This window comes from Anomaloglossus baeobatrachus, chromosome 1 (assembly GCF_048569485.1).
Source record: "Anomaloglossus baeobatrachus isolate aAnoBae1 chromosome 1, aAnoBae1.hap1, whole genome shotgun sequence".
In the NCBI taxonomy this organism is placed as follows: domain Eukaryota; kingdom Metazoa; phylum Chordata; class Amphibia; order Anura; family Aromobatidae; genus Anomaloglossus; species Anomaloglossus baeobatrachus.
The window spans coordinates 267,996,309-268,018,066 of NC_134353.1; the positions used below are offsets into that span (position 1 = coordinate 267,996,309).

At 43.9% G+C, this 21,758-nt stretch overlaps 1 protein-coding gene across 1 annotated transcript in view; it reads left to right on the forward strand.

The window, feature by feature from the left end:
- The first annotated feature begins 254 nt into the window (after positions 1-254).
- UGT8 (UDP glycosyltransferase 8) overlaps positions 255-21,758 on the forward strand; it is a 160,337-nt gene continuing 138,833 nt past the window's right edge. The window contains exon 1 of the mRNA XM_075350038.1: positions 255-579. The gene's annotated coding sequence lies outside the window, so the exon portion shown is untranslated. The remainder of the gene's footprint in view (positions 580-21,758) is intronic.

The following is a 21,758-nucleotide window of genomic DNA, read 5'->3' on the forward strand; positions in this document are numbered from 1 at the left end:
ATCTTGGAAATTAATAGTGTATGTTTATTGATATCAAGTCTTTCTAGAAAAATTATTGTATATCCTCTTGTTTTACTGTAAACCACAATGTATGTTATTGTTAAATAATTATAACAGCGCTACCCGGTATTTTCCTACAAAACAGGTTTTTGGTTTATATACCCAGGATAAGAACGTTACAGATTCAGTAGGAATACATCTACAGAGCAGAACTGAGGGTAGGAGGAGTTAGATCTGGGAAAAGTTAGTTAAAAAGGGCACAGAAGCAAGAGGGAAGGGAGGGCACAGTCTGTGACTGTCACCATCACACCCTGTGCTTAGACACTGGCAGGCAACATCACACAAATGATTCCTGGGACATGAAGCTGTGATCTCCACCTGGACAGCACTTGCCACCTGGCTTGTGCCTTCATTATCCTGCACAATACAGGGCAAGGAGGAGCTTGTAGATTATTTTCACCTTGATCTCAGCTACATAGTGGACACAAACTGAAGGACACTCCAGAACTCCAGTCCTACTCATCTCATTCCTGGTGGAAACTAGGTTCCTCCTGATAAGGGATACATCCACCATATGAGGTAGGACATCGGTCTACTATGTATCTTATGAAATTCTTACTGTGTTATATTTATTGTCCACAGGAACCTAAACTCTTTGGCATAATTGGTACAATTGTGATGTATCAGGTGTCACAATTGTGTAGAAATTGTACACTATTGCATTTGCACTTTGAAATTTGAAGATGTGGGGAAAATCCTCAATATTTTATATGACTATCTGGTATTTTTAGCATTATTATTAATCCTGTAAAGTCCTATTTCTATTTTAAGCTAATAGACTAGAAATCCAGCAATCGGATTCTTCCCTTTAGTATGTATACAAATAGACAAAAATGTTCATAAGCAAATGTGAAATATTACAGATCCTCAGTGATCTCGTAATGTGTCCATCTGTGAACCGAAGTGTAGAAAAGTTAATCATTTTGCATAGATAGCGTAGCTGTGGCCATTATGACTTTAGATCTAAGGTACAATTTCAGTAGGTAGGGCTGGAAGAATGCCATGGTCTTAAACTAGGCAAGGATCAAGGTTCAATCTGTTCTGTACAGGAGATCAATTAAATATTATTAATTATATTAATTATATGATAAATGCATGTGATTACATATTTTTTTATTCTAAAGTGTTGATTAAAATAATAATAACATCATAACGGAATAATTTAACATTGGATCATTTTTGCACACAACTCAGTCTAATGCCTATGTATCTTAGCCTTTCTTCAGGGTTTATAAGTGACACTTACACCCCTAATCTCATATGTGTTTCCATTTATTTAATCCAGTGTAAATCAACGGGGACGTACAAAATGTGCCTATGGTTTACAGTGTATAAATATATGAAAAAAATGAGCAGAATAGTTAAGTTGTTGCCACCATTATCTGCCCTATTCTAGATACTTCTGCTCCATTCTACCTTAGCACAGACAGGACCTTTATAGAGCTATACAGATTACTGATCCCAATCATGAATGTTTTATTAAATGTCCTCAGTTCTTATCTAACATAGGTAATGGATTTGGTATTTACAGTGTACAAATACAAGGTGTAGTAAACACTTAGATCCTCATTCAAAATTGACCGAACTTTCTTTTTGTTTAGTCTGTAGCATTTTTCCACATTGTTTTCATTTGTGCCTTCTTTTTCTCAATTTCCACCTTTTTAAGGTCTACTTACGGTATGTGTTCATGTTTTTTTCAAATGTATGCCATTTTGGGTGGGTTTGGGGTTTTCCAGATATTTTTTCATCACATTTAATTTTTTTGCTCAAAAAACAACCCCCATGTACGCTATTTTGAAAAAAATTGGCACAAGAAAAGTCAACGGATATTGCAAGACAGAATAGTGACTCTAAGGGAACTTCTAACCTCAAACTATGCTGTTTACCAGCAGATATAGGGTTACTCTACAGGTAATTAGTGTTACAAAGCTAGCCTGTTACCTAACTGAAAGTGCAGCTACTGAGAGAAAATTAACTTTATTCCCCCGAGAGCCGCCAGCTGTGAGTCATAGAGATGTGTATGGAACGGCTTCAGTCACTGCTCACAGCACTGTCTGCGGTGACTGTAAACATGCCCTAGGACTCACATAACAGCCGGCTGTACCCTGATACACTGCAAAGCCAGCTGTCACTCAAAGTACTAGGCATGATCACAGCTTCTGCCGTCAGCAGGAACTTAAGCTCCTTGAACGTCCTCAGCACCTTGATTAGCAGCCAATTCTGCAGCATATCAGTGCTGTCATTCCCGTCCTGGGTTGTCCTTACTTCAGCTGTTCATGTCAGCAGTGGCTGAAGATGCTCTGGGCACCGCCTCTATGACTTATGACTGCAAGTTGGAGGCCTGCGATTTTGACATTGGGTGAAAACTGTGTGTATGCTGGGACTAGTGATGTGTCGGTCGTGAACAATCCAACATAAAGAGCCGACTCTCTGCTGTGAACGAGCCGGCACACCAGTGAGAGACACTAAATTGTCTTGATGGCTCTCACTGGGTGTAAAGGTCGAAAACCTGCCCACCTGAACAAAACTGTGCCCACACCAACAATTTAATTAGCTCTTTGCAAGGGGGTGGGCATTTAGCAGTGGGTGGGTGGGGTGAACAAATATTTAATAAGGATCCATTTAACATCCAAAAGATCTGACTGACTCTTTTTGGTGAACAAAGCCATGTGAACCAGGTCACCAAAAAGAGTCGGACTGCCGATGACTAGCTGGGACTAACAGTGTGGTCCCTTTCAAATAATATTTTAATAACTATCAGATAGCCCATCCCAGGACAGGAGGAGCCACTTTCCTTTACAATGGCTAGTATTAGGGGGCACAGTGGAGTGAATTTGGATAAGACAGCTTCATTACTCCTTCCCTCCACTATAGTATTGCCCACACCACACTGTACATTCCTGTCCAGTACTTCAATGTGGTTGAGCTGTAAGTGTAAAAGAAGCTGCACTCCTCTATACTGGTGAGTAGGTGGCACCCCATTGTTCTCCCTCAAACCCCCAAACCCCAACTGGTGAGTGCGGGCCACAGTGTCCTCTATAGTATAAACCATTGGGTGTCATATCACCCTCTAATGGATCACATACCGTAAATAATTGCCTCACCATGTCATGTGGTCATCAGTATTTCTCTTCCAAACACACACAGGACCTGCTAATGTACAGTATATATTAGATACAGTAAGTATCTTATGCTATCTATTAGATACATTTTTCACCTAGTGGTGGCTATCATTTCAGTTTGATGAATTGTGTTCATTACAATTGGGACAGTAAGCAGAAGCATAGCTAGGGGTTCAGCTCAGGAGGGAGCAAAATATCTGAGTGAGCCCCTAACTAGTTAATAGAAACTAGGAGGGGTAGATATAATTAATTAAAACAACTTTTATATAAAAACTCTGTTAGGCTAAATATACAAACACATAGACAATTATATAGCCCAGATTGTGTCACAGACTAAATTTACACTGAAAATAGGCACAGGTTGCACAGCCTAACAAAGAAGTCTACAGTGCTATATACTAGTGTGCACATATCTAGCCAAGGGACAAACAAGGTACGATCTCACCAATTATTCTGGTGGTGTCCACTATTCATCCTGTGATTGATCCTATGTTATGATATATATGATAATTTTGGGGGCTTTCACCAATACAGCCACACACCACAAATGCTCCCACATGCTCTCTGCTTCTGACCCGTTTCTTCATTAGATTTATCAGAGAAGTTTGAAAGGTGGCATAGGGAAAACAGCCTTGGTACAATTGCATCTATGGTTCTGGAATATTGCGAGGCTATCCGCTTCTTTTAAAAACCGTGTCAACATTTTTCTGCTAAAATAAAATAATGTCCCCTGTGCACCTTTAACAGTCACAATATCCTGAGTGCCCCTATAGCAATAATGCTTCCTAAGTGCCTAATTAATATTTAATAATGTCTGCTGAGTCCCCCCCATATACAGCTCACCTATATACAGTATTAAGGACCCACAGCCCCCCTATGCACAGTATGGTGTGCTCACACCTCCCCTATATACAGTATGATGGGCCCACAGCTCCCCGATACACAGAATTATGACCCCACTGATCTCCTAAAGTACAATATAATGACCTCCACGGTAGGCAAGACACTGGATAATGGCTCCCACAGTATCCTCTACACTATGTGTGCCACCCCCGTGTCAGCATTCGGGCTGCTCGGATCCGGATCCGCGGTGGTTCGAGGGGCGTCCGGACCCGGGGGTCGTGCGGCCACTCAAATGAAGGGGGTTATTTACAGGGGATTATGTTTAGAGTTTTTGACGCGACCCGTGGTATGTGGTAAGGCGGAGTACCACCTCTGCAGTTGGGAGTACCCGAGGGCGATGGAGGGGGGCAGCCGAATGTTAGAACCCTCCACGGATAGGGGGTAGGGGGGATGCCCTGGGACTCGGTGATGGGAGCTGGGGGGTGCTGTGGGAAGCAAAGAGGGACTCTTTCGTACTCACACTGTCCATACAGCTTACACCGACAACTGGATAAAACAAAGTTCTGGACACCGCTGCCGCTGAGGAGAGCTAGCTTGGGTCCCATCCCCGATCGTGCTGCCTGGTGATCTGTGACCTTCCTCCTGGCACTTACTTCACTTCTTTGTTGGTCCCGGTAGCATAAAACTAGTCGGGTCCCGCTCCCCAGTGTGGCTAACTGTGGGAGCTTGCTCTCAGGGTTCACGCTTGGGATTTTCTGGACTGTTTTAGTGGAAAATCCTATCCCCCTCGTTGCGCTAGTACCCCGATTTTGGAGCGGGTGGAGAGCAGATCTTGAAGGCTCCGTTCTCGTTGGGTAAATTGTCAGGTAGCCTGGAGCTACTCCCAGACCTAGGGTCCATGTACTCCGTCGTCCCTGGTCCCAGCCCGGTGATGGTACAAGGCCGCCGGCTGTCCTCCTCGACAGTTCCGAGCCCCTTGTCACGATCCCCTGTGACCGGGGGTCCGGCTCCTACAAGGCCCAGACCACTGTCTGCCATCTAATTGATTCCAAGGAGCCCGGCTCCTGACCTCCTCTCTCCTTTTCCTCCTACACTTCACCCTTCACTCTCAAACTCCAAACTGACTGACTCTCCTGACCTCCCCAACCAACCCCCCAAGTGGGCAACCCTATTCCACTCAGGCCGTCCACTGGTGTGTCTGGTGGTTGTGGTGCAGAGTGTACTTAGTATTTTAATTGGCTGATGTAGGCAACACCATGTAGTTGGGGACCCATAATTAAGGAGGAGGTGGATATTGCACAGAAGGGCAGATTGCACAATACCCTTTGATGACCTGATAGTCCAGGGGCGTCACATATGCAATGACCAATACACTGCATTATGGCTTCCATAGTAGTTCCCACAATTTATGAGGGCCCTCACACTGTATGAGAGCCTGCTACAATAGTCGTCACTCTCTATGATGGCAGCAACAGTAGCCTCCACTGTATAATGGCTCCCGCATTAACTCTGACAGTGTAACTGGCCCCCACAGTAGTCCCCACCGTGTATAATGGCCCTCTTCATAGTCCCCAAACTGTATAATGGCACCCACATTAGCGCCCACACTGTATAATGGCCCCTACATTAGCTCTGACACTGTAAATGGCCCCCACAGTAGTCCCCACCCTGCATGATGACCCTCTTGGTAGTCCCCAAACTGCATAATGGCGGCCATATTAGCTCCCACACTGTATAATTGCCCCCACATTAGCTCTGACACTATGAATGGCCCCCACAGTAGTCCCCACCCTTCATAATGGCCCTCTCGGTAGTCACCAAACTGTAATATTACACATTAGGTCTGACAGTGTATGATGGCCCCCACACTTTATAATAGTTGCACAGTGTAAAAGGGCTGGAGTGGTACTTTAATAATGGCGTGAATTGATACATATTATATATCTTACAATGTTGTGTTGCTAGAACACTTAAATTGCAGTTATATTATACTTATATAATAATAATAATAATAATAATATATAATAATCGATTGTGAAAGGCAGCTGGACTATGCGGTTTATAGATAGATTGTTCTACTTCATAAATATCACATTTATCTTTTATTATATCATTTTTCTGGCTGGTATGTATTTTTCATGATGATATATTTGGTACATGCTTTTCCCATATTTTAAATTTTCCTATGGTATTTTTGACTATTTTTGTAAATACCAATTACAAATATTTTGGCAAAGATAATACCAGTTGTCAAGATTTGATTTTAGAAAGGGAATCTGTGAATATTTTTTTGCTACAACATTGAGAACATCGTGATGTAGCGGCAGAGACCTTAAATCCAGTGATGTATCACTTACTGGGCTACTTGCTGAAATTTTTATAGAATCACTGTTTTATCAGCTGCTAATCAACCAATCTCTTAATGCTGAACTCGTATAACTCCACCTACATCACTGATTGACATCTTTCTGTGTACACTGTGCATAGGCAGAAAGTTGGCAATCAAGGTTGGGCCAGAGTTATACAGAGCTCATGATTATGGAGATCTACATGGCAGCAGGTTTACTAGTCCTCCTGTGATAATGTCCAGCTGATAAAATGGTGATTTAATCAAAGCTACAGCAAACAGCCCAGAAAGTGACACATTTCTAGAATCATGGTCTCCGTCTCTACATTAGGCTGCTCTCAAATTAGGTAGCAAAAATTTGGTGACAAATTCCCTCTATGCTAAGTTACCATAATGAACTATTGGAGAGTTTTTGATGTTGAACAATTTCTGCACCTATTATATACAGTGCCTTGCGAAAGTATTCAGCCCCCTTGAATTTTTCAACCTTTTCCCATATTTCAGGCTTCAAACATAATGATAAAAAATTTTAATTTTATGATGAAGAATCAACAAGTGGGACACAATTGTGAAGTTGAACGATATTTATTGCTTATTGAAAATGTTTGTAAAAAATAAAAAAACTGAAAATTGGTGAAGAAGGCACACAGATTGGCCCTGAAACAACCCTAGTCTGCCTCTCCCTACCTAGGAATAGAGGGTATGACGCCCTAGGGTTATGGCGCCCCCATTCACCTATGGGAAACCCTGCATGTCCTTAGTAGGCCCTGCATAGCACATACTCACACCACTTATAAAGTGAAGAGACTCTCCATCCCAATCAGAGGGGGAGCCAAATACACTTATCTGGGATGTTGTCCTAAAAAGACGTCCCGATGCGTTTCATCCCATGGGTACAAGAGAATCATCAGCGGACAAACAGGGAGGGAGCTGCCAATGCAGAAATCTCCCCAAGCAGAGGTGCAGAAAAGGATACCATGTACCCATGGGATGAAATGCGTTGGGACGTCTTTTTAGGACAACATCCCAGATAAGTGGATGCTATACATCTTTCCCTCACCACCCAGCTTTCCCATGTTCTAATCAGAGCATGGGAAAGCTGTGTACTGAGGAAAAAATGTATAGCAGAGCATGGGGAAGGTGCATGCCGAGGACAAGATGGATATCAGAACATAGGAAAGCTGGGTGCTGATTGAGGGATTTCAGATCATGGGAAACATGAGTGCTGAGGGAAAGAGCCAAGTGTCAGCGACACTATCCCGCACCCTGAGTGTCAGCGTAATTATTCCTTACCCTGAGTGTCGGTGTCATTATCCTGTAACCCGAGTGTTGGTGCATGTGGAGGGGGAGCCAGGTCCAAACTTTGCATCGGGGCCCATCAAACTCTAGTTACGCTACTGTTCTGAGGTAATATTTTATCTTTAAAAAAAGCTAAACGTATGTCGGGGTCTTTATCTTTATCTTGGGAACAGTGTTTTTTTTAATATTGGGCATTGGCTTTAAAGAGCCCTTATGATTTAAAACACATGCACTTCATATGGAATATCAATTCTTATATGAAAACTTTGCCTCTGCCTTTGCACGTCTATTGGTCTGTGGCCCTTATGATGTAATATACAACATCCTTTATCTTATCATGAATTGTATTATAATGTTTACATGTCTTTTTGGTAAATGTCATATGTTTTTTGATAAATGAATAAACAGTCTTGCATAATATACTACTGGCTCTCCGGTTTTGTGTTGTACTGTAAGGCCTAAGACACACGGCATGAAAATCGGAGCGAGTGGAATGCGATAAAACATTGCATTCCACATGGACCAATATTAACCTATGTGTCAGTGTACCGCCCCAGTGTTGGTCGGGCTGCTCGCATCCGGGATCGTGGTGGCTCGAGGGACCCGGACCCGGATTGGTGGACACTTTGATCCATGAAAGGGTGTATTTACAGGGGATTAGTAAGTGACGCCACCTGCGGGTTGTGGTTATGGGAGTACCGCTGCTGCTGGAAGGAGTACCGTGACAGATGGTGTTAAGCAGCAAGGTGTCAGTCCCTCCGCAGGTAGGGAAGGCCCCGAACTCAGGGTGTTGGTGCTTTGGGAGGATAGGGGGCAGGGGACAAGGGTACTCACTGTGGGTAGTCATGGTGCTGGATGAAGTTTATAAAGGAGACACACACGCTGTAGGTAAAGCAAAGTCTCTGTGTACAGTTGCCGCTGCTGGTGGCCTGTCCAACTACCCGCTCCCACCAGTGTCACTTAGTGGTCCGGAGCCTGTCTCCGTGCACAATTTATGGTCCTTTGGTGGTCTCCGTGGCTTGAAGTTGTTGGGGGCCCTGCTTACTATTTGTAGTGTAGCTGTGCTCTTGAGGGCTGGCACGCGGGACTTTAGTGGCTTACTGTGTCTGGATACACCCCTGTGCCCCTCGTTGTGCTTGTGCCCTCAACCTCTGAGCTCATAGGGAAGTCTCTGGAGGTCCTCTCCCTATCAGGTGAATTGCCAGGACGTTGAATCGGCTCCTGACCTAGGGTCCTGTATTCCGTCGTGCTTGGTACCGGTCAGTTCTTTTGGGCTTTCTGGTAACGACAGTCCTCCAAGACTATGTCTGTCACACCCTTGTCCAATGTCACTGCTACCAGTTCCCGACTCCTCTGCACCTGAATGAATCACCGCTTGCGACCCAACCAGTGTCCCTAGCTCCCCAGGAGCTCACTCTCCCAGCTCCTCTCTCTTTGGAGCTTACTTCACAACTCTCTGTCTCCCTCGCACAGTCTTCCCAGTCTTACAGTGGCTGGCCCATTTGCAGTCAGTCCAACCCCCCTGGTGTGTCTGGCAGTGTCTGATGTGAGGTGATTGGGTTTTGGTGCAGATGGGAGTGACATCGGTTTCTTGGGCACCTGGAACCATGGGGGGTAAGCCCTGCACCCTGGGTAAGGATGCAGTACCTGTGGCACCCTGATATATTCAGGGGCTCCACATAAGCACCCATGAGCGATTATTTTCTCAGCCCCAATCGGACCGAGAAAACAGTCGCAGCTTGCTGCAATTGTAATGCGAGACTCTTAAGCCCACTTTACACGTTGCAATTAGTTGTACAATCGCATTTGCGATGCGACACGCCCAGATTGCATACGGGATCTTATGAGATTGCACGTTGGTCGTTCATTTGCTGTCACACGAGCGTTAGTAGTCTATGTTAAATTGGTCAATTTTGTGTGCGATCCTTTAGATCATGTGTTCCGTGACGTATGCATTGGGCACCTTTTTTTTTTTTTTATTTATTGACTTGCCAAGCGTGTGTAATGTGTAGGGATGCGTTTTTACTATGTCATCTGCCATTCAGCTCTGCTACATGGCCGCTGACAGCAGACACAGACAGCCATGTAGCAGAGCTGAATGGCCGCTGACAGCAGACACAGACAGAGCCGCACTGTCAGAATGAACTCGGGTGAACTTCACCCGACTTCACTGTCATGCTGCGGCTCTGTCTGTGTCGCGCCCTGATTAGCGGTCACCAGTGAAGGACTCACCGGTGACCGCTAATCTCCTAAGTAACTGAAGTTAGCAGCCCTCTCTCATACTCACCAATCCCCGATCCCCGGCGCTGCACGGCGTTCACACTGCTCCGGCGGCTTTTACTGTTTTGAAAAAGCCGGCCGCCCATTAAACAATCTCGTATTCCCTGCTTTCCACGCCCACCGGCGCCTGTGATTGGTTACAGTGAGACACGCCCCCCACGCTGAGTGACAGGTGTCACACTGCACCCAATCACAGCAGCCGGTGGGCGTGTCTATACTGTGTAGTGAAATAAATAATTAAATAATTAAAAAAAACGGCGTGCGGTTCCCCCCAATTTTAATACCAGCCAGATAAAGCCATACGGCTGCAGGCTGGTATTCTCAGGATGGGGAGCTCCACATTATGGGGAGCCCCCCAGCCTAACAATATCAGCCAACAGCCGCCCAGAATTGCCGCATACATTATATGCGACAGTTCTGGGACTGTACCCGGCTCTTCCCGATTTGCCCTGGTGCGTTGGCAAATCGGGGTAATAAGGAGTTATTGGCAGCCTATAGCTGCCAATAAGTCCTAGATTAATCATGTCAGGCATCTATGAGACACCCTCCATGATTAATCTGTAAATTACAGTAAATAAACACACACGCCCGAAAAAATCCTTTATTAGAAATAAAAAACACAAACATATACCCTGGTTCACCACTTTAATCAGCCCCAAAAAGCCCTCCATGTCCGGCGTAATCCAGGATGCTCCAGCGTCGCTTCCAGCGCTGCTGCATGGAGGTGACCGGAGCTGCAGAATACACCGCCGCTCCGGTCACCTCCACGCAGGTAATGAAGACAGCCGCGCGATCAGCTGCTGTCACTGAGGTTATCCGCTGTCACTGGATCCAGCGGTGGCCGCGGGTAACCTCAGTGACAGCTCAGCTGATCGCGCTACTCACCGCCGCTCCTATCACCTCCACGCAGCAACTGAGGTGAGTATATAATGTATGCGGCAATTCTGGGCGGCTGTTGGCTGATATTGTTAGGCTGGGGGGCTCCCCATAACGTGGAGCTCCCCATCCTGAGAATACCAGCCTGCAGCCGTATGGCTTTATCTGGCTGGTATTAAAATTGGGGGGAACCGCACGCCGTTTTTTTTAATTATTTAATTATTTATTTCACTACACAGTATAGACACGCCCACCGGCTGCTGTGATTGGGTGCAGTGTGACACCTGTCACTCAGCGTGGGGGCGTGTCTCACTGTAACCAATCATAGGCGCCGGTGGGCGGGTAAAGCAGGGAATACGAGATTGTTTAATGGGCGGCCGGCTTTTTCAAAACAGTAAAAGCCGCCGGAGCAGTGTGAATGCAGTGCAGCGCCGGGGATCGGGGATCGGTGAGTATATGAGAGAGGGGGATAGACTGACATGGACAGAGAGTGAGGGACAGAGATAGTGACAGACTGACAGAGATTAGTGAATGACAGACATTGTGAGGCGCTTCAGAACGCAGCTTTTCAGCTGCGCTCTGAAGCAGACCTTTTATAAGCTGCGGTGCAGAGCGCACACCTGCGCACATAGCATCAGACACCAAAATCGTATGAGGGATGTCACACGTTACAATTGACTAGGTTCGTGCAACAAAACGCTCAATTCTAGAGAATGATACGATGTGTTTGCGATCAACGGTTTTGCGTTCAATCCTGATCGCAAGTAGCTGTCACACGCAGATACCTCACAAACGATGCCGGATGTGCGTCACTTACAACTTGACCCCAACGACGGATTGTGAGATATATTGAAGCGTGTGTAGCGGGCTTTACTCTCGCACCCATTCAAGTCTATGGGGCGAGAGAAAAATCGCAGTGCACTTGCAGTACACCAGTGTACCACGAGTGCAGGGCAAGAATTGCAATGTACGGCAAGGGAGGAGAGAGGGAGATAAATCACTCCCTCCCTTCCTCCGTGCCGACCCACCCCTCCACAGCACTGGCCCGCCTCTCCTTAGTGCTGGCCCGCCACTCCTGAGTGCCAGCCTGTCCCCCACAGCTGAGGTCCGATCGCAGTGACACTCGCATGACACTCGGCTCTTGCTGTGCCACCAGCGTGAGCCGAGTGTCATGCGAGTGTGCCGCCCCCGGGCCAGCAGCCGAGCTGCTCGGATCCAGATCCGCGGTGGCTCGAGGGGGTCTCCATACCTGAGGGTCATGCGGCCACTCAAATGAAGGGGGGTATTTACTGGGGATTGTTTTAGAGTTCGTGACGCCACCCGTGGAATGTGGTAATTAGGAGTACCACCGCTGCAGTTGGGCATACCCGGGGGTGATGGAATGGGGCAGCCACGTGTTGTGACCCTCCACGGGTAGGGAGAATAACCCGGGGCTTGGTGATGGTGAGGGGGAAGTGCCGTTGGATGCAGAAGGGGGGTCACTTGCGTACTCAGTCCATTAAGCTGACACCGACAACTGGATAAACCAAAGTTCTGTATACCGCTGCCGCTGAGGGGAGCTTAATTTGGGTCCCGTCCCCAATGGTGCTGCCTGGTGATCCATGACCTGCCTCCTGGCACTAAGTTTACTTCTCTGTTTGTCCCGGTAGTATGGAACTTACCGGGTCCCGCTCCTTACTATGGCTAAGTGTGCGAGCTTGCTCTCAGGGTTCACGCTTGGGATTTTCTGGACCGTTTTGAGTGGAAAGTCCTATCCCCCTCGTTGCGCTAGTACCCCAATTTTGAAGCGGGTGGAGAGCGGATCTTGAAGGCTTCGTTCTCGTCGGGTAAATTGTCAGGTTGCCTGAAGCTACTCCCTGACCTAGGGTCCACGTACCCAATCGTGCCCTGGTCCCAGCATGGTGAAGGTGCAAGGCCACCAGCTGTCCTCCTTTACAGATCCGTGCCCCTTGCCATGATCCCCTCCTCTAGGCCCAGACCACCATCTGTCACCTAGATAGCTTCCTAGGAGCCCTGCTCCTGACCTCCTCTCTCCTTCACTTCCAACACGCAACGTCCCACTCCTGACTTCCCTTTTCCAACCCCCCAGGTGGGCGACCCTATTCTACTCAGGCCGTCCACTGGTGTGTTTGGTGGGTGTGGTGCAGAGTGTACCTAGGATGTGATTAGCTGATGTAGGCAACACCATATAGTTGGGGACCCATAACCAAGAAGGAGGTGGATACTGCAAGGGAGGGCAGATTGTGCAATACCCTGTGACGACCTGATAGTCCAGGGGCATCACACCCGTGTGGCCCCGGCCTAACATGCTGCATTTTTGACTCAGCAAAAATAGGCAAAAATAGGCAGAGTCAAAAACTCACCAAAAGCTCATTGTGGGCACACAGCTTTAGGCATTCTTCACAGCTCCATGTCTCCATTCTGTGTGGTGTCTGTTTTCACATGTACCGGCGGCACGTTTACATGCATACTAATTAAAGTCAGTACAAATCTTTACACCTTTGTCTTTTTACCCAAGCCGGGTGTCTATGTTAAACACCTGCATGTCCAATTGAGTCACACGTAGACAAGTCAGTTTTTTTCCAGCAACATGGCATGTGTGTGAAATCTGGGTGGCACGTACCAGAAAAAAATGAATAATACTGTACTAAAACAGTTATAGCAGCAGCTGTGGGCTGCAACCCTCAGCTGTACCTTGGCTGATTTTGAAAAATAGAGGGGATCCCACGCTGATTTTGTAAGATTCTTTGAACAAATAATTGAAAAAAAATAGTGCAGTGACCCCTTCATTATTCAAAACCAGCCAAGCCACAGCAAACAACTGGGGGCAGATATTTTAGGGTGGGAAAGGCCATGTTATTTGTTATAAGGCTTTCCCAGCCTAAAAATAGCCTGCAGTCTCCCCCAGAAGTAGCACATCTATTAGAGGTGTTAAATTTGGCACTGTACTCAGCTCTTCCCATTGCCTTGGTGCACTGGCAAGCAGGGATATATATTGGGTTGATGCCGCTGTGAATTGCCAGCTGGCATCAAGCACTGGTGTTAGTAAGGGGTGGGCATCTAGCAGACATCGTTATTACGAATCCAGTAGAAATATAAAAAAAATATTTTATTTGACTAAACACCCCCTGACTCCAGCCCTCATTCACCAATTTATTAAAAATTTATTTAAAGAAAACGTCAGCTGTAATCCATAGTGATGTCCCATGATGTTCCCCAAAGGTAAATCTAAAAGACATGGAAAGAGAAAATGATTAAAGAAATGAAGACAACAGACACCCTCATTCACCAATTTATTTCCCTGCAAAATCTCTAATCCAAGGTCCAGCGTAACGCAAAAGGGTGTCCCACAATGTTCCAAGACTCACTGTCCTAGCCAATGAAGAACATAAATAATTAAGATAAAAGTGCATAATACATAATGCTACTTCTTGGTGTTGTGCAATATAAAGTAGGCATATAAATCATATACAAATACAATGTTAAAAATAGAGTACTAAAAGAAGGTTACACACTGACATCATGGGTTCAAGGGTCAGTGCAAATAAGGAAGTGAGACCAAGTGAAAAGCAGATAATAGATTGCACCAAATAAAGCAGAACATTTAAGTTAGGAATATTGACATGAAACTTCAATGTTAAAAAGAAAAACAGAAGTAAAATAAAAACAGTAACATGTGCTGGGACTTGAAGTACCAATATATGGTAAGGTAATGAGCAAAAATATAATATAATTTGATGTGCAAAAGCATAAAATAACATTGGTTGGAGAGGAGAGTAAAAAAAAGAAGATAATTAAAATGAATATGCTAAGTTCAAATGCTGGGATTTGTACTAAATGTACAGTATGAAGGAGATCCAAACAGCTGGTGCGAAAACAATCCCTGCCAGTAAACAACAGCACGCACTTTATTAAGAGACACATTGCTGAATTCTGGGTTTAAACCCCTAAAGCATGCTGTTATCAATCAAAAATCTGCTAACAGATTCCCTTTAAGGCCACCTTCACACGACCGTGTTAAAAACACGTGGTTCACAGATTGTTTTGTACATCCGTGTGATGATCAGTATTTCTGTGTGGGTCATCTGTGTGCCATTCGTATGTCAGCGTGAAACGTCTGTGTGACATCCATGTGACATCCGTGTGACCGGTACTAGAAAAAAAATGCATGATGCTAAAATTAATGTTCTTTTTATGTTTAAAAGATGTGCAAGCCAGAAAAATGATACATAAATGATAGATAGATAGATAGATAGATAGGTAGATAGATAGGTATATTGCTAGAGATAATAGAGAAATAGCTAGCTAGATTAAAAAAAATATGAGGTTCCCCTTCATTTTTATAACCAAAACAGGTATTTGAAAAAAACGGCATAGGTTTCCCCCCATTTTTTTTTTCAAAACTAGCCAGGGAACAGCGGATAACTGGGGGCTGATATTTTTAGGATGGGAAGGGCCATTGTTATTTAACCCTTCCCAGTCTAAAAATATCAGCCCTCAATCGCCTCAGAGGTGGGGCATCACGTAAATGCATCAAATCTGTACTCTTCTCTTCCCGTTGCACTGGTGTGGTGGCAAATGAGTTAATATATGGGGTTGATGCCAGCTGCGAATTGACAGCTGGCAACAATCTCTGGTATTAGTAATGGGTGGGCATTTAGCAAACACCCCCATTACTAATCCAGTAGGGTAAAATGGCAAAAAAATATTTTTTTTTTGAACAACCCCCCACGTCCCAACTACAGTCCTCATTCACCAATTTATTAAAAAATTATTTTTAAAAAAGCAGTTGTAATCCATAGTGATGTCCCACGACACTCCCCAAAGGCAAATCAGAAAGACATAAAAAGAGAAAATGATTAAAGAAAAAAAGACAAAAGACACCCTCATTCACCAATTTATTTCCCTGCAAAAACCCTAATAAAAAAAGGGGGTCCCAAGACATTCCAAGACTCACTGTCCCAGCCAATGAAGAACAGATTTTTTTCCCCATTGGCAGGGAGAAAAGTCACTGCAGGCTCACACACTGCTGTGAGAACCACTGCAGTGAACTGAGATGACCTCATGAGATCGGTGACAGCATGAGATCACCACAGTTCAATGCCCGTGACTATTCTCATGCCAAGTATCATGAAAGCCCTCTCGTAATATGTGGTGTGAAAACTGCGAGCAGTGAACGGAGTTGAACTCATGAGCTTGCTGAAGTTCATTGCTGCAGGCAGTTATACTTGACGTGAGAGGCGTGGGTACTGACCTGTGTTAACTTATGCTGTCACTGCTTGTCACTGCCCACTGTGGCTCACACACTGCTGTGTGATCCACTGCAGTGACCTAGGCTGACTTCATGAGGTCATCTCAGTTCACTGCAGTGATTCTCGCACAGCAATGTGTCAGCCTGCAGTTACTGCCTCTCTATTAATGAGGAATGATCTGTTCTTCATTGCCTAGGACATTGAGTCTTGGAACGTCGTGGGAACCACTTTTGGATTACATTATATCTTGGAATAGGGTTTTTGTAGGGAAATAAATTGATGAATGAGGGTGGGTATCTTTTGTCGTTATTTCTGTAATAATTTTCTCTGTATGTTTTTCAAATTTGCTTTTGGGGAATGTCGTGGGACATCGCTATGAATTACAATGGAGTTTTTTTAAATTTATCTTTAATAAATAGCTGTAGTCGGGTGGAATATTCAAATAAAATAATTTTTTGCCATTTTACACTACTGAACTTGTAATGGGGTGTCTGCTAGATACCCACTCATTACTAATACCAGAGATTAATGCCAGCTGTCAATTCACAGCTTGCATCAACCCGATATATTAGCCTGTTTGCCACCACACCAGAACAACGGGAAGAGCTGAGTACAGCTCTAGATTTGGTGCATTTAATAGATGTGCCACCTCTGAGGCAACTGTGGGCTGATATTTTTAGGCTGGGAAGGGTTAAATAACCATAGCCCTTCCCACCCTAAAAAGTGCATACCTCCAGTCGTCTGCTGTCCATTGGCTGCTTTTTAAAAAATGGAGGGGTGGAGCCTATTATTTTTTCAAATACCTATTTTGGCTATGAAAATTAGAGGGAGCCAATATTTTTTTCATCTGTCTAGCTCTCTCTAGCTATTATATCTATCTATCTATCTATCTATCTATCTATCTATCTACCTCTTTTATGTATCATTTTTCTGGCTTTGCACATCTTTTAGACATAAAAAACAATTCATTTCAGTATCATGTGTTTTTTTCTGGTACCGGTCACATGGATGACACATGGATGTCCACAGACGTGTCAAACGGACATACGGCCGGCATACGGATGACAAACAGATGACACACGGACATATGGATGATCACACGAATGTACAAAATAGACCGTGAAATACGTGTTTTTTTACAAGGATGTGTGAAGGTGGTCTTAAAGGGAATCTGTCAGCAAATTTTTGCTATCTAATCTGAGGACAGCATGCTTTAGGGGTTAAAAGACAGAATTCAGAATTGTGTTTCTTGATAAAGTACGTGATGTTGTTTACTTGCAATGATTGTTTTCACACCAGCTGTTTGGATCTCTTTCATATATTTAGTACAACTCCCAGCATTTGAACTTAGCATATTCATTTTAATTATCTTCCGGTTTTTTTCTCTCCTCTCGATTGTGTGCACATGAATATATTCCTACTTTATATTGCACACCACCATGTGGCAGCATTATGTATTATGTATTTTAGCTTAGTTGTTTATGTGCACTGACCCACACCCCATGCTGTCAATAGTATGTGACTCTTTTTCCCTTCTTGTTTGTCCATTTAAACCCTTTTGTACTGCTAACATACATGCCTGGCTTGAGGAAGACATCAGTTTGATGTTGAAATGCATAGCTTTTGTTCCCTTGATATTTTTTTATGAAGAAATTAACTGCTTTTTTATTTTTTTACTATTTACCTAATACATGGTGGTTCCTGGACTCGACCTGGTGCAAACTGCAATTGATTCCTTCAATTTCTGGATTTGAAACAGGGTTGGCTTGGTGTTTGCACATCCCTTCAATGTGAGCACAGTACCATATGCCCTTTTGGTAAGCCCATCCCAAATCCACTTTAATAGGGATTTTTGCACTATGGAGTGCCCTGCTCTTTTAGGTTCATTGTTTTAGCACCAGGAACTTATCATTGCTCAGAGTAAATCAGCTACAGCAGCATGTGAGCCTTAAGGCTGCTTTACACCAGAAGATCTATCGTGCGATAGATCGTCGGGGTCACGGTTTTTGTGACGCACATCCGGCATCGCTGGCGATGCCGGCCTGTGTGACACCTCCTGGCGATGCAGTATCGCTCACAAATCGTGAGTCGTGTACTGCTCGCTAGGTTTCATAATATCGTTTAATTTAATTGTTCATCGTTCCCGGGGTAGCACACGCCGCTCCGTGTGACACCCCGGGAACGATGAACATCGCTTACCTGCGACCCGCAGCTCTCGCCGGCTATGTGGAAGGAAGGAGGTGGGCGGGATGTTTACATCCCGCTCATCTCCGTCCCTCCGCTTCTAGTGTGACGTCGCTGTGACGCTGAACGTCCCTCCCACTCCAGGAAGTGGACGTTCGCCGCCCACAGCGAGGTCGGACGGGAGGTAAGTACGTGTGCCGGGGGGTTACCGACTTTGTGCACCATGGGCGGCGATTTGCCCGTGATGCAAAAAGGACGGGGGCGGGTACCATCGATTGTGAAATTGCACAATCGGTCGTACCGTGTAAAGCAGCCTTTAGTCCAACATGACCCCTCCTCTGATAAGCAGCTCACTGATTATATACAAGATACATAGAGAACAAACTCACAGATGACCTAACATGAAGTTAAGGGAAACCAACCTAAAGTAAAAACAATAAACTTTACTCAAAAATAGAAGTCAAATCACATGATGAACTTACAGAACAATGGTTATATTGAGTGTCCAAAGGATTATATGGTTAATGTGCAAATTGATACAATATCATAGATATTCAGGTAACATAATATGGCAGGTAGCAGCTAAAGTTGTAATACTCGTACAAGGGTAATATCAACCACAAAAATATGTGTATAATTTTAAGTAAATACTAATTTGTGAAAAGTTAGTCTGAATAGATGTTACTATCAATCACTCTGGAAGTATATAACTAGTGTCTGTATAATAATAATAAACTGCCAGAAACCTGAACATTATCTAGCAGTTATGAAAAAAAGCACATGATTGTATCACTGGGAAAAATGCACATACTATAGTAATCTACATAGATCAACTTCAATGTGATATCATGGCTGAATCCTGTACAAAATAGTCTAAACTCGGTGTTCACTGCTGGAGAGAAAGAGATCAAAGTGTAAATCCATCACATGGTTTTACATGATTTTGGAGTAAAGTTTGTTTTTATCTAACTTTGGTTCCCCATTACTTCATGTTGGTTCTCCTGTGAGTTTGCGTTTTAACCATTGATATCTTTTGGCAGTCACTTGTCCTGTATACAGTGTATGCACCCATATCCTGTCCACCGCCATTAACTTGAGAACGGCGGCAGCTATAGGCATAGAAGTGGTATCAAGGTATAGTAAAGTAGCCATGTGCTATGCAACGAAACCACCTATAGCGCCACCTCGTGGAAAACAACGGAGTTAGCATTTTTATCTCGAAAACGGAATGAGATGGAGAAAAAAAGTGAATAACAAAGTTGTAGGGCATCATCAATTCAATACAAATCGACACTTTACATACAGAAATGCTATGATATGAAACCCATGACCCCCCCCCAAAACATTGAATGCTGGTCACGCATATAGCGCTCATTTAACTTTGATGCTCAAAGTGGCCACCATCAGCTGCAATGCACATCTGGACTCTGGACAGCATACTGTATCTTGCTGCACGTTGTGCAATATGGTAGGTGACACGTTTGCACAAGAATCTGTGATACGTTGTCGTAGGTCCTGTAATGTTGGTGGAGGGGTTGCATACAACTTGTGTTTGATGTGACCTCACAGAAAGAAGTCCAATGGGGTTCGGTCAGGTGAGCATGGAGGCCACTCCACGCAGCCACCATACCCAATGACTTGTATGAAGGTCTCCATGAGGTATCACTTCACGTCTGCAGCCTTGTGAGTTTACACGTTCTAATCATAGCATTTCTGTATGCAAGGTGTCGATTTGTATTGAATTGATGAAGCTCTACAACTTTGTAATTCTCTTTTTTACTCTATCTCATTCCGTTTTCGAGATAAAAATGCTAACTCCGTTGTTTTCCACCAGGTGGTGCTATAGGTGGCTTCATTGCGTAGCGCATGGCTACTTTACTATACCTAGACACCACTTCTATGACTATAGCTGCTGCCGTTCTCAAGTTAATGGCGGTGGACAGGATATGGGTGGACACACTATATATATACATACACAGTATATGGTACACATTTAGAATTTATTAGGTGTAATACCCAGGATAGTAACTAACTGTTCTTAGCTATAACAAAATAAAATGGGTTAGCTAAAATTATTTTGCACATAAAAGTCACAAACTAAACAGTCAGAAATTTTATTATTAAAAATAAAAAAAAAATAAAGTGTTGCACCACAGATATGCAACACAAAATAATGAAATGATTACCCAAGTAACGTGAAGTACTTTATCTGCAGCTCCTTATTCCAGAGTCTTTTGATGAACAACATTCTTCGTTTTTCCTTCCGGTGCAAAGACGAACAGATTTTTGGCAGTCCCAACTCTTGAACTGTAAGGTTGACCTGACCATGAGATGCTCATATACATTGCAAATTGATTCCTGCTATTTTCAAGGACTGTCCCTGAGCCTTGTTAATGGATATTGCAAATGCCAGTCTAACTGGAAACTGGAGGCAATCGTCCAATCAAATTCCTTTTCTTAAGGGGCATTATTGTTTGTAATTGACAGTATCTAAAACTGCACACAATTAATATACAGGCAAGGTCATGTGACCTACATCAGCCTCTACAACAGCGCTGGCTAAGCGTCACCAGAGAAATCATATTACTGACACATAAGCAAAAATAGAAGCTGTGATTGGTTGTTATAGGCCACCTGATAAGTATCCAGGGTAACTGTCAAAACAGCCAAGGCAATATATATTACCTCAGACATACAAACAGTAAGGGTATGTGTCCACATACAGCTTTATATATTAGATTATTTACATCTACTACAACTATTTATTGCTCCACATAATTGTACCCATATATATCTTCTTTGTTTTCCCTCGCATATATTTGTAATGTACATAGAGAGACTAGAGGGAGGGGTGTGGGGTATGGAGGGAGCGCTTTCTCAGCTGCATTGCTAAATGTAAAAACTCACAACTGTTGCATATCACTGTACATCACCAAAAAAATACACAACTTAGAAAAAAATCACTGACCTGGTGGATTAAAACAATATAAAACTTAGTTTTTAAATTAATCAATAAATATTATCAGAAATGACCATTTCCACAGACAAACATGACCCATAAACTGTGTATTATTCAGTATATCCTGCACCAAGATCAAAATGGTATCTACACTCTCTGGCTGGGCACTAGACAGATAAAATCACTACCTACAGTCCAAGACAGAAGTTCTGTCGCTTATCCGTGTTATTATTATTATTATTATTATAATAATAATCTTTATTTCTATAGTGCCAACATATTCCGCAGCGCTTTACAATTCAGGAGGATCATTTACATATACATAAACAAGTAACAATTATAGAAGATACAATATTTAAAGGGAAAAAAGGCAACCCTGCTCGTGAGAGCTTACAATCTACAATGAGATGGGGGGAGGGGCAAGGTACAAGTGCTTATTTACAATGACAATCCAGCCATCTCAAGGAAATGGGGGATAGATAATGGCTTCCTGAACCAGTTGGCCAGAGCCTTGAGATGCATTTGGGTGCCATGGA